Source organism: Elephas maximus, chromosome 4, assembly GCF_024166365.1.
Source record: "Elephas maximus indicus isolate mEleMax1 chromosome 4, mEleMax1 primary haplotype, whole genome shotgun sequence".
Lineage (NCBI taxonomy): Eukaryota > Metazoa > Chordata > Mammalia > Proboscidea > Elephantidae > Elephas > Elephas maximus.
In genome coordinates, this window is record NC_064822.1 from 117,815,094 (window position 1) to 117,828,708 (window position 13,615).

A 13,615-nucleotide genomic window follows, 5' to 3' on the forward strand; every position below is an offset into this window, starting at 1 on the left:
AACTGGTGGGTTCCAATTGATGACCTTTTGGTTGTCAGCCCAGTGCTTAACCACTGCACCACCAGGGCTCTCTATGGAGGTAGCTAGAAAGACAAGGTGTGATATAATGCATTTATTATGATTTTTGGAGCCCTGGTTGCACAGCAATTAAGAGCTTGGCTGCTAACCAAGAAGTTGGCAGTTCAAATCCACTAGCTGCTCCTTGGAAACCTTGTGGGGAAGTTCTATTCTGTCCTGTAGGGTCACTATGAGTTGGAATTGGCTCGATGGCAATGGATTTTTTTTTTTTTTTGTGGGTGTTATGATTTTTAGGCTAAAGTGATAAGGTCCATATTCCTTGTTATGGATTGAATTGTGATCCCTGAAAATACATGAACATGTGTTGTAAATCCTAAACTTTATGCCTGTGGTTATAATCCCATTTGGGAATAGACCGTCTTCATTATGTTAATGAGGCAGGATTAGTGTAGGGTGTATTTTGAGTCCATCTCTTTTGAGATATAAAAGAGATTAAACAAGAAAGCTAAGAAGCAGAGGTGAGGGAAGATTGATGCTAACCACATGGAAATCTCCAGGAAACCAGCAAACAAGCTGAAGAGACAAGGACTTTCCCCCAGAACTGACAGAGATAGAAAGCCTTCCCCTAGAGCCAGCACCCTGAATTTGGACTTCTAGCCTTCTAAACTGTGAGAAAATAAATTTGTTTGTTAAAGCATATTTAAAGAAATACCACTTGTGGTATTTCTGTTATATAACACTAGATAACCAAGCCATTCTTTAAGGAAGTGGGATTTTTCCCCAAATTGCTCTCATCAGACTCATTTGGTTACAAGGACTAGTGAGCCGTTCAAGCTAGTTCAAGCTAAAGGTGATTATTACAACAAGGGGGACAAAATTTCCTGGCTTGCCACAAATAGAAGACATACTGGGATTAGGCCAGTATGTGGCTCTGGTTTCAAGCTGCAGGGTGGCTCTGGTTTCAAGCAGAAATGTGTGGGCCCTAGCTCCACGCTTTGGCGTTAACGCGACTGAGTGATGCCCAGGAACCTATCTATGGAAAATAGCACTTAAGGCAATTAGTTTTAAGTTGCCGAATGATCTCTCATAGCTGGTGATGGAAACTGCCATGGCCAATAGAAACTGCTCATTAGTGTCCCTCCTCAAGTGGTGCCCAGGGCATGAGTCCTACCTGCCATACCTTAGATATGCCTCTGGCACTTTTCCATGCATCGGCTGCCCTTGAGTCAGGTATTTGTCTTTATCACTTGTGATGCTCTTGGCTGAAAGTAAAAGAAAACCCAACTCAAAATAGTTTAAGCATTTACCTTATAAAACAATAATCTGGACATAGGGCATGTCCTCAGTGATCTCATTGAGGATCCAGGTTCCTTCCATTCCACATTTCTGCTCTGCCATGCTCAGCCTTTTGGCTTTGCCTCTGAGTTTGGCCTCTTTCATGATTCCAAGTTGGTTACCAAAGCTTCAGACATCACAGGTGTTGACAACACTAGGAGACTGAAAACGAACTGTTCCCATCATGTGTTCCTTTTTAAGAGCAAGGAAAAACTTACCCAGAAGAACTCCAGGAGATTTGCCCTTACATCTCATTGGTAGAATTGTCAAGGGAAATGGCAATTATCATGATTGTCTTAGACTAATCAAAATTCACCCCCTTAAGCCAAGTAGGTACTCAATCTATCATAATGCATTTGGCCACAGACACCTAAATAAAGAAATTTTTCTACTAGGGTGGAAGAAAGGGGAATGGCATTGGACATAGTGTCACACTCCCTGGCCCAATCAAGTGATGGTGAGGGTCAGCAGTTAGATGGTTCAGTGAATGGTCCATTTTAGGGAAAGAGAATCTGTGCATAAAACAAGTTCCCTTAGAAGAAATTGTGGGATGGCAGGCAATTATTGGCATCCCTAATATACTAATTAATTAATTATTCTTGGCTGAAAGCAGAGAATACCAGAAAGATGTTTACATGTGTTGACCATGCAAAGGCATGAGACTGTGTGAGTCATAAATAATTACGGATAACATTACAAAGAATGGGAATTCCTGAACACTTGTGTTCTTTCAGAATGTACATAGACTGAAAGGAAGTCATTTGAACACAAGGGGAATCTGTGTGGTTTAAAATCAGAAAATGTGTGTGTCAGGGTTGTATCCTTTCACCATACTTATTCAGTCTGTTTGCTGAGCAAATAATCTCAGACGCTGGACAACAGAAGAAAACGCTGCATCAGGGTTGGAGGAACAGTCATTAACGATCTATGTTATGCAGATGACACAACCTTCCCTGCTGAAAGTGAAGAGGATTTGAAGCACTTACTGATGAAGATCAAAGAGTACAGCCTTCAGTATGGATTACACCTCAACATAAAGAAAACAAAAACCTTCACAACTGGACCAACAAGCAACACCATGATAAATAGAGAAAATGCTGAAGTTATGAAGGATTTCATTTTACTTGGATCCAAAATCAAGTCATGGAAGCAGCAGTCAAGAAATCGAATGATGTATGCATTGTGCAAACCTGCTGCAAAAGACCTCTCTAAAGTGTTAAAAAGCAAAGATGTCACTTTGAGGGCTAAGACGTGCCTGACCCAAGCCATGGTATTTTCAATCATGTCATATACATGCGAAAGCTGGACGATGAATAAGGAAGACCTAAGAATTGATACCTTTGAATTATAGTGTGGCGAAGAATACTGAATATACCATGGACTGCCAGAAGAACAAACAAATCTATCTTTGAAGAAGTACAGCCAGAATGCTCCTTAGAAGCGAGGATGGTGAGACTTCATCTCATGTACTTTGGACACGTTACCAGGCGGGACTAGTCCCTGGAGAAGAACATCATGCTTGGTAAAGTGGAGAATCAGTGAAAAAGAGGAAGAACCAATGAGCTGGATTGACACAGTGGCTGTAACAATGGTCTCAAACATAGCAATGATTGTGAGGCTGGCACAGGACTGGAGAGTGTTTTGTTCTGTTGTACATACGGTTGCTATGAGCTGGAACTGACTCGATGGCAACTAACAACATGCTAGTATTTGCCACATCACATAACTAGTGATGAAGTAATTATATGATGGGCACGTTATTTTGTTTAAAAATAAAACCTATCTTCTTGTTAAATTATAGAAATATATAATCCTCATGAAAAATGTAAACTATGAACTAAGAAAAGAATTGTAATTGTAAAGAAGAATGAGGAGTATATTTACTAAAATGGAGTGATCCTTAGGTCTAATGTTAAGTTAAAAGTGCAAGGATAAATCTGAAAATAAAATTAATAAAAACAATCCCATTTACAATAGAATAAAAAAGGATACTTAGGAATAAATTTGACAAAAGAAGGGCAAAACTTGTACTCTGAAAACTACAAAATATTGAGAGAAATTAAAGAAGACCTAAATAAATGGAAAAACATCCAATATTCATGGACAGGAAGGCTTAAGATTGCTAAGATGGCACTAGTCTCCAAGTTGATCTACAGATTCAATGCAATCTCTATCAATACCCCAGCTGGATTTTTTATAATGATTGACAAGCTAATCCTAAAACTCATATAGAAATGCAAGGGATCAAGAATAGCACAACAATCTTGAAAAAGAAGAACGAAGTTGGAAGATTCACACTTCCTAAGTTTAAAACTAACTACAAAGTTACGTTAATCAAAACAGTGTGGTACTGGCATAAGGATAGACATATACATCAATGAAATAAAGTTGAAAGTCCAGAAATAAACCATTGCATGTATAGTCAATTGATTTTAAACAAGGATACCAACACAATTAATTAGGAACTCAACTTCCAGCCTACACAACCTCATACCTGCTTTCAGGGGGTGATATTGCCTCTTTGAAAATGTGGGTTATATCGTACCTTAATTTTTCCACATGTGTACTATTTTTAATATTCCAATGATGTACTATCCATGTTTATATATATATATTATTTCTATGGGATAATTTCTAGAATTACAAAAGCTGGATCAAAGATCTGAATATTTAAAAATTTAATGTTGTTGTTAGGTGCCGTCGAGTTGGTTCCGATGCATAGCGACCCTATGCACAACAGAACGAAACACTGCCTAGTCCTGAGCCATCCTTACCATCGTTGCTATGCTTGAGCTCATTGTTGCAGCCACTGTGTCGATCTACGTTGTTGAGGGTCTTCCCTTTTCCGCTGACCCTGTACTCTGCCAAGCATGACACCCTTCTCCAGGGACTGATCCCTCCTGACATGTCCAAAGTATGTAAGACACAGTCTCACCATCCTTGCTTCTAAGGGGCACTCTGGTTGTATTTCTTCTAAGACAGATTTGTTCGTTCTTTTGGCAGTCTGTGGTATATCCAATATTCTTCGCCAACACCACAGTTCAAAGTCATCAATTCTTCGGTCTTCCTTATTCATTGTCCGGCTTTCACATGTATATGATGCGATTGAAAATACTGTGGCTTGGGTCAGGTGTACCTTAGTCTTCAAGGTGACATCTTTGCTTTTCAAAACTTTAAAGAGGTCCTTTGCAGCAGATTTACCCAATGCAATGCGTCTTTTGATTTCTTGACTGCTGCTTCCATGGCTGTTGATTGTGGATCCAAGTAAAATAAAATCCTTGACAACTTCAATCTTTTCTCCGTTTATCATGATGTTGCTCATTGGTCCAGTTGTGAGGATTTTTGTTTTCTTTATACTGAGGTGCAATCCAAACTGAAGGCTGTGGTCTTTGATCTTCATTAGTAAGCGCTTCAAATCCTCTTCACTTTCAGCAAGCAAGGTTGTGTCATCTGCATAACGCAGGTTGTTAATGAGTCTTCCTCCAATCCTGATGCCCCGTTCTTCTTCATATAGTCCAACGTCTCATATTATTTGCTCAGCATACAGATTGAATATGTATGGTGAAAGAATACAACCCTGACGCACACCTTTCCTGACTTTAAACCAATCAGTATCCACTTGTTCTGTCCGAGCAACTGCCTCTTGATCTATGTAAAGGTTCCTCATGAGCACAATTAAGTGATCTGGAATTCCCATTCTTTGCAATGTAGACCATAATTTGTTATGATCCACACAGTCGAATGCCTTTGCATAGTCAATAAAACACGGGTAAACATCCTTCTGGTATTCTCTGCTTTCAGCCAGTATCCATCTGACATCAGCAATGATATCCCTGGTTCCATGTCCTCTTTTGAAACTGGCCTGAATTTCTGGCAGTTCCCTGTTGATATACTGCTGCAGCCATTTTTTGAATGATCTTCAGCCAAAAAAAAAAAAAAATAAAAAAATTTAATAGCTATTGCTAAATATTGTGCCAATTGTACGCCAACCAACATACACTGAGAATCTGGCTTTGAGTTTTACATTTAAGGCACTTGCCATAATTCTAATTCATTTGGAATCTATTCTGGTATAATAAGGTAAAGATCTTATTACTCCTCATTGCCCCTCAAATACAGCTCATTGTCCTTATATATTTTATTGAATTAATCTTGTCTTGATTTAAAATTGGCATTTTTTTAATTTAAAATGCCCATTTATCATATATTAAATAACTAAACCCAATGCTGCTGTGCCGATTCCAACTTATTGCGATCCTATTAGGACGAAGTGGAACTGCCCCATAGGGTTTCCAAGGCTGTAATCTTTACAGAAGCAGACTGCTATTATCTTTCTCCCGTAGAGTGGCTGGTGGGTTCGAACTGCTGACCTTTTGGTAAGCAGCCGAGCGCTTAATTACTATGCTACCAGGGCTCTTTTACCATATATTAAATATGGTAAATACTGCTATGTACACTCAGGCTTTGAATCTATTCTATGACTGTTTATTCTTACTCCAATTACCCCCTATATTTACTATTCTTGTTTTGTAGTGTTTTAATAGCTGATAATATGATTCCCCTTTACCTTAGTATTTTTGTACTTTTTCTCTCAGTGAATTTTGGACTAGTTTTACTTAGTTACAAAATAAGAAAGCAAAGAAAAATAAAAAATCTAAAAATGCTATTGGGATTATACTAAATTTGTGGATTAATTTAGTGAAAACTGTAGAATAAATTATAGAGTATATACAGTAACAAATTCAAAATATGGTAAAGAAGAAAGAGAAATAATGTTGATTTAACAATGTATAACTTTATTAGGATGTTTTCAGTAGTGTTGTTGTCGTCTAGTTGATTCCAACTCATGGCGACCCTACAGAACAGAGTAGAACTGCCCCATAGGGTTTCCAAGGCTGTAATCTTTAACGCAGCCAACTACCACATTTTTCTCTCAAGGAGCGGCTTATGGGTTTGAACCACTGACCTGAGCTCTTAATCGCTGTGCATCAGGGCTCCTTGTTTTGAGTAGTAAAGGGCAAAAATTCAGGTTAAACTCAAGCTTAAGCATAAGGGAGACAGTTACTGGCTCATTTAACTGAAAAGTCCATTGGTAAAGCTAGCCTTTAGGCATGCCTGGATCCCTGGGTTCAAACAATGTCGTCAAGATTTGGTCTCTGTCTTCCAGTGGCTTCATTAGCTTCAACTTTTGACAAGCCGCCATGTGGTAGCAAAGGTGGTCCTTGTTCTGGTCCATGCTTACAGGTCTTTAGCACCTGCAACATCAAGAGGGAGAGAGTCTTTTTCCTTATAGTGCTAGCTTTTTCCTAAAAGTACCAACGATGGTTTTCATTGGCCAGGTCTGGGTCAAGTGTAGGAGTGGGGGTGAGGCCGGGTGTGGCGCAGCCCAGAAAAATAGGAATTGTGTACTATAATATCCACTGACATATAAAAAGGGGCTTTTAAAATCAGCGTTAAGAAATATAACCAAGTTGAAGTTCTAATACTATTTTTCAGCATTATCACAAGTTATATTGGGGCCATAAAGATGAACAGAAACAGGTTACCAAGTATGAAAATACGTTGCAAGAGATTAAAAAAATTATTATCTTTGTTACTGAACAATATTTGTTAGAATTATAATACTGATTCTTGACAAATGACTCTTCCCGCATTTCTTGATCTCATTACTGTTTAACCAGTTGTCATGAAGTGGACTCCAACTCATGGTGACCTCCTGTGTGTCACAGTAGAACTGTGCTTGATAGGGTTTTTAATGGCTGATTTTTTTGAAAGAGATCACCAAGACTTTCTTCCAAGGTGCCTCTGGATGGATTCGAACTGCAGACCTTTTAGTTAGTCGCTGAGCACATAAACCGTTTGTACTGCCCAGGGACTCATTACTGTTTAAGCCAAAAAACCCAAACCTGCTGCCCTCAGGAAATGCTCATAGCAACCCTGCAGGACAGAGTAGGACTGCCTCATAGGGTTTCCAAGGCCGTAAATCTTTACAGAAGCAGACTGCCACATCTTTCTCTTGCAGAGCAGCTGGTGAGTCTGAACTGGTTAGCAGCTTAAACACTGTGCACCAGGGCTCCTGTCATTACATACTGTTCAGATTCTTCAAAATCTTGATTCATAAATTTATCCCTTTTTTTTTTTGCAACTTAATGCTCTCCTTCTAGTTTTTTTCCCTGCTCCTACCCTCCTAAATAATCAACAAGCCTCTCTGCTTTTTCAAGCTCCACTCCTTAAATTCATCGGTCAACTATAAAGACATTGTTTAGTTCAATGTTTTCAGTGATTTTCTTAATCACCAATCCCCACAGCCTTTACCTCTTCCTCTTCCTGCCTTTGATGGCCTGCTGACTCCGCAGCATTTGGTAACGCTGACTGGCCTTTCCTCGAAAGCTGGACTTTTCGTTTCTATGAAGCTGCACTCTGCTGATGCTTCTCTCAACTTCCTGATGACTTTTTCCCTGTTAATGTTGTTGGTTCTTCTTCCTTAACCTTCTTTACATGTTGGTGATTCTCAAGGTTCTGACTTCAAACTGTTTCTCTCTTCACTCTTTTTCTTGGCAGTCTCAAACACTTCCCTACTTTCATAAGTATGCACCTTCTGTTTAACTGCTTCTGATCAGTTCTCCCAACAGCCACATTATTCAATCCTAACTATCCATTATCAAGGGCAGCTCAACTTCCCCTTCTTGTGAAAAAAATCAAAAATTTTCTCTTCTGGTTCCCATTTTTTTTGTTTTTAATGCCACTTGCTACTTTCAAACTTGCATTAGTATTTATTTACAGGTGTACAATAAGTAAGAAAAGGTGGTCATCATTATGAGAATGATCCTATTGGTTCAAAGTGTTGTGAAATCCCATCTCACTTTTTTTTTGTCTTGAATACTGTCTTGATTTATGCTTATTCATACTAGTTATTCTAATATTAATCATCCTAATTATTCATCTCATATAAAGATACACCATTATATATTGTAGCTATTCTTTCATAATAGATGATATAGTCTTTGAGGGCAGGGACTTTGTCTTAAATGTGTTTCTATTTCTCACAGTACTTTAATAAGATTTTTTAATTACTGAGCTAATGAATATAAGAGTATAAACTTTCTGAAATGTTCCTAAATTCTATAAAAATAAGCACAATGGTAACAGGTGAATCTTACTCCCTTATGACGACCTTGGGAGAAATTTCTCTCAGGCTTCTCTTAAGCAACTTCTTCTCTTTTTTTTTAATGGTATGGATCATGTGAAACGTATAACTATATTTCCCTTTGCTTTAGTTGCTAGGAACCTCTGAGCCCAATTTGTGGCACCCCTCTATTCATTACACAAGATCTTTATTTAGGGATGTATTATTATTATTATTTTTTGATATTAACATACCCTGGCTTTATTTTGTCTTCCAATTACCCTTTGGTTTTCTCATCCACTCGTTTTCTCCAATTATAGTGTATATGTTTTCCTAAGCACAATCCTTTGTGGAAAAGGCAGGGCATTGATAATAGGCAGCTATAAAACACATTTTAAAACAGTCCTTAAAGTTTGTTAATCCTTATTTCCTTTGATCTCCTACTTGATAGAGAGCCATCATCTAATTCAACACCATCAGGAGAGCACTCCCCCAACTTTCTACCCCACTAGTAAGCTTGTCCATATCTTTAAAAGAACAGCCTTTTATTTGTCCTTACAAAATGTATTTATTGTGTAGAATACTGATAAGCAAAAAGAATAGCTAAAAAACAAAAACACACCATATGGTAAGAACCACTCTACACCCTGTTTTTCTAATCCACTCTTTCAACAATGTTTTTTACATCTTTCCTTATCATTAAGTCATCCTCTACTTCCTCATTTTAAACAGGTCATTGTATCTCGCTGATTGCATACCAGTGGAGACAATGAGATTCCACCTCCACATTCCCTTCTACTCAGGGCTTGTTCTAAGAGCTTCTTTTGAGTGGTCAGGGCCATAGTGAACAGGACCAGTTGTAGAGAAGTACATCAATCAAGCTGAGTAAATCAGATTCTATTGGATTTTGGAATTTGGTTCAAACACACTAGTCTCTCTTGAGTGCTTGGTTTGATAAGCCAGGAGAAGTTGATGTTACTATTTTTGTGTACAGACAATCTGAAAAATCCAATTTGCTGAGAGAAACGTGAAGCAAGCAAGCAAGCAAGCAAAAGCAGAGATGGAAACCATGTGGCTCCAGAGACTTGGAGATGAGTAGCTGTCTTGTTTTCAGATGCTTTCTGGTTCTCATTTCCAGACTCTTAATGAACTAGGACTTGCTTTCTGCTCCTAATTATGAGATAACCTTGTACTCATCCAGATAAAATTTACTTAAAATTAATATGAACTTATTTGCAACCATGTTATCCATGTCTAAGAAGAATGAGTGTAATATATTTAAGCTATTGTTGGTGGACAATGTTGAAATGAACTCTATCTAGCTCAATATATATGTGCAATTTTGATCACTTCCTTTTGAGAACTTTCTAGAAGTATAATTGCTTAGTCAAAGTATGTGCACATTTTAAGGGTTTTTATACATAGTTAAAAAATGCTTGCCAGAAATGTACCAACTTCCATTGCTACCTGCAATGCCTCTTTCACTGAATCCTTGCCCAACTATGTATTGTTTTCCTTTAAATCTTTACCAATTCAATATGATATGACATTTTTATTTATTGCCAATGAAGTTGAACATACCTATTTAGTGGCCATTTGTATGTATATATTTTGATTTTTTTGCTGTTCATCTGCTAATTTGTTTGAGCTTTTAAATATTAACATTCATACCCAACTTGACATCCTCCTTCCCCAGCCTATCTCCAATCTAATTTATGTACCTGATCCCACCTCCTCATATTTCTTTAGCGACATCTTTCAATCAGTTGTACTCTTTCTTAGCAATATCTTTAACTTCTTCCTGACTACTAGTTTTCTCTTTTGTATTAATAAACATCACTAAGTCTCTCCTTAAAGAAAAAAACCCATTTTTTTCTTTCACTTGCCATTCTTCTAGGGCTACTAACCTTTCTCTCTTTTCCTTTATAGCCAAATTTCTTGAAAGAATTGTCTTCACATGCTGTGTCCACTTCATCTTTCTCTTCAGTTTACTGCAAACAGGGTTTCATTAAAGTTCCCAATGCCTTCTTTGTTGCTAAAGATTTTAATAACAGAATGATATCAATATATAAAAGAACAAAATACAAAATGGTTTTCCCCAAATCAACTCAACTATGTAAAAAAAATTACGCAGAGAAAAAAGATTGATACAGAAAAATTTTAACATGATACATGAACATTTGGAAACCCTGGTGGCATAGCGGTTTAGTGCTACGGCTGCTAACCAAAGGGACAACAGTTCGAGTCCTCCAGGCGCTCCTTGGAAACTCTATGGGGCAGTTCTACTCTGTCCTATAGGGTCGCTATGAATCCGAATCGACTCGACGGCACTGGGTTTGGTTTGGTTTTTTGGACATGAACATTTTAAGTTACTCTAGGCACTGGGTCTTAGGTAGCTGAAGGACTGGTTTTATTTTCTTTTTTTAAAAGTATCCACAATTAAAAAAAAAACGAGAATAATTTACTTTCATGTCAGGACACATCAGGAGGCGGCAGGTTAGAAAAGCAGTAACCTGTACCTAACTTTCTCATCCCACACTAATTTTCTTTTACTCATCGATTTCTTCTTGCGACTTGTTTTCTTTCTTTTTTGGGGGAGGGGGGCATGCCACATAACACATTACAATCAAAAGCAGAAATTCTTAACTTACATTTTCTAAGAGGAGGCAGAAAACTGGAAAAGGGCATGAAGAAATCGACAAAGCGTTACTGGGCCGCATTTTACTTGGCCACAGGACTCAAGGCAGAGCAAGGGATAATCCCCATCCCCAGCGCCGGGGCTCCCGCCGCGGGGCACCACTGAATAACCTCCCGACAGGACAATCTCCTTTCAGGAGGGTTCTGAAGCCCCTTTCTCTCATCCCAAATGATCTCTAATTGAGCATCTTAGTTTCTCCTAACGGTTCCAAACCACCCGCAACCTTCAAGCGCCTCCGGTCACCTTGGTAACAGAGACGCCAGCCCCGCCTTCATAACTCTTCCCAGAACGCCACGCGCCATTCCCCATTCGCTTCCGGGTTGAAAGGCCTAGGCCCCCCGGAAGTAGATGCCTGCCGGTCGCTCGGTGTCCTCCTAGGGCCCGGAGTACCCTGGTCGCGTGTGGTTGCTAAAGAGCCTGCGGCATATTCCGGAGAGGGTCGTGGGGACTGTATTGCTGTTTTTCAACATTCAAAACGACTGGAAAGCTAAGAAAAGGATATAACCTCACTGAACTTTTGTTGGCCCTTGGTAAATCGATTAAATGTTACTTATTGAAAAGCTGAGAAGTGGTAAACACCTTATATGCCGCTTCACTTGTTACTGTGATGTATTTAAACAATTAAAATAACCTGTTTCCTATACAGAATCAGTTATTTTTATTACAGAAAGCGAACACCAGCAAAAAACCCAAACAAACCAAAACCCCAAATCTCACTCCCCCTCAAAGCAACCGTTTGTGAACACTTAAGAGCAGACCCTTCCAGACTCTTTTCTGTGCAAATAATAAATACAATTTCAAAATGAATCACACGGTATGTGCTGTTTCATAGGTCAAAAAGGGCATTCCAACAATGTAGTTGCATAGTATTCTATTGTATCTCTTGTTGGACGTTTAAACAGTTTGTCTTTTTGCTCTTAATTAGTGCTGCAATGGGAGAAATGGAATTCCCTAAAGCCCATGCTCTCATTTCTTTGTGTAATTTTCCCTCTTTTTAGTCACTTGTATTTGCATTTCTCTATTTTACCCCCAGTGCCTTCTCACTCCACTCTCATGTCTTTATATTGTATGTGGAAATTAGATATATGGCATTCAAATCCTACTCAAAATTTTTTTTTAAATTGTGCTTTAAGTGAAAGTTTATAGTTCAATTTAGTTTCTCATGCAGAAATGTGTACACACATTGTTATGTGACCCTAGATGCTCTCCCTGTAATGCAACAGCACATTCCTCCTTTTCAACCTGTGTTTCCCTCATCGCTTCAACCAGCTCTTGTCCCTTTCTGCCTTCTCATCTCACCTCCAGACAGGAGCTGGCCATTTTTTTTTTTTTTTATTAAGCTAAGAAGTACACTCTTCACAAGTATCATTTTAGGTCTTATAGTCCAGTCTAACCTTTGTCTGAAGAGTTGGCTTCAGGAATGGTTTTAGTTTTGGGCTAACAGAGTGTCTGGGGGCCATGTCTTCTGGGGTTCCTCCAGTCTCAGATCTCTAAGTCTAGTCTTTTTACTAGAGTTTGAGTTCTGCACCCTACTTTTCTCCTGTTCTCTCAGGGACTCTGTTGTGCTCCCTGTCAGGGCGGTCATTGGTGGTATCTAGACACCATCTAGTTCTTCTGGACTCAGGATGATGAAACCTCTGGTTTATGTGGCCCTTTCTGTCTCTTGGGCTCACATTTTCCTTGTGTCTTTGGTGTTCTTCATCCTCCTTTGCTCCAGGTGGGTTGGGACTAATTGATGCATCTTAGATGGCCGCTTGCTAGCTTTTAAGACCCCAGATGCCACTCACGAAAGTGGGGTGCAGAACATTTTCTTAATAAACTTTGTTATGCCAATTGACCTAGATGTCCCCTGAAACCATGGTCCCTAGGCCCCCACCCCTGCTACTCTGTCCCTCCAAGTATTTTGTTGTATTCAGGAAACTTCTTAGCTTTTGGATTAGTCCAGTTGTGCTGACTTCCCCGTATGGGTGTTGTCCTTCCCTTTATCTGAGATAATTCTTATCTACTATCTAGTTAGTGAATTTCCCTCCCCCTCCCTCCTTACCCTTGTAACCAAAGAAGGTTATCTTCCGTGTTTAAACCTTTTCTTGAGTTCTTACAATAGTGGTCTCGTACAATATTTGTCCCTTTGCGACTGACTAATTTCACTCAGCATAATGCTTTCCAGGTTCCACCATGTTACATGAGATGTTTCACGGATTCATCGTTGTTCTTTATGGTTGAGGAGCATTCCATTGTATGAATATACCATAATTTGTTTATCCATTCATCTGTTGTTGGGCGCCTAGGTTGTTTCTATCTTTTTGCTATTGTGAACAGTGCTACAACGAAGATGGGTGTGCATATAACTATTTGTGTGATGGCTCTTATTTCTCTAGGATATATTCCAAAGAGTGGGATTGCTGGATTGTGTGATACTTCTATTTCTAGCTTTTTAA

General features: G+C 38.9%; 1 long non-coding RNA gene across 1 annotated transcript; it reads right to left on the minus strand.

Annotated features, from left to right (window-relative positions):
• Window positions 1-6,148: 6,148 nt before the first annotated feature.
• LOC126074761 (uncharacterized) lies at window positions 6,149-11,412 on the minus strand. The gene is made up of 3 exons (XR_007517023.1): window positions 11,131-11,412; window positions 10,387-10,514; window positions 6,149-6,608 (listed from the first exon to the last, which is right to left on the minus strand). It is a non-coding gene; the product is annotated as an uncharacterized LOC126074761 (long non-coding RNA).
• Between the last annotated feature and the right edge of the window lie 2,203 nt (window positions 11,413-13,615).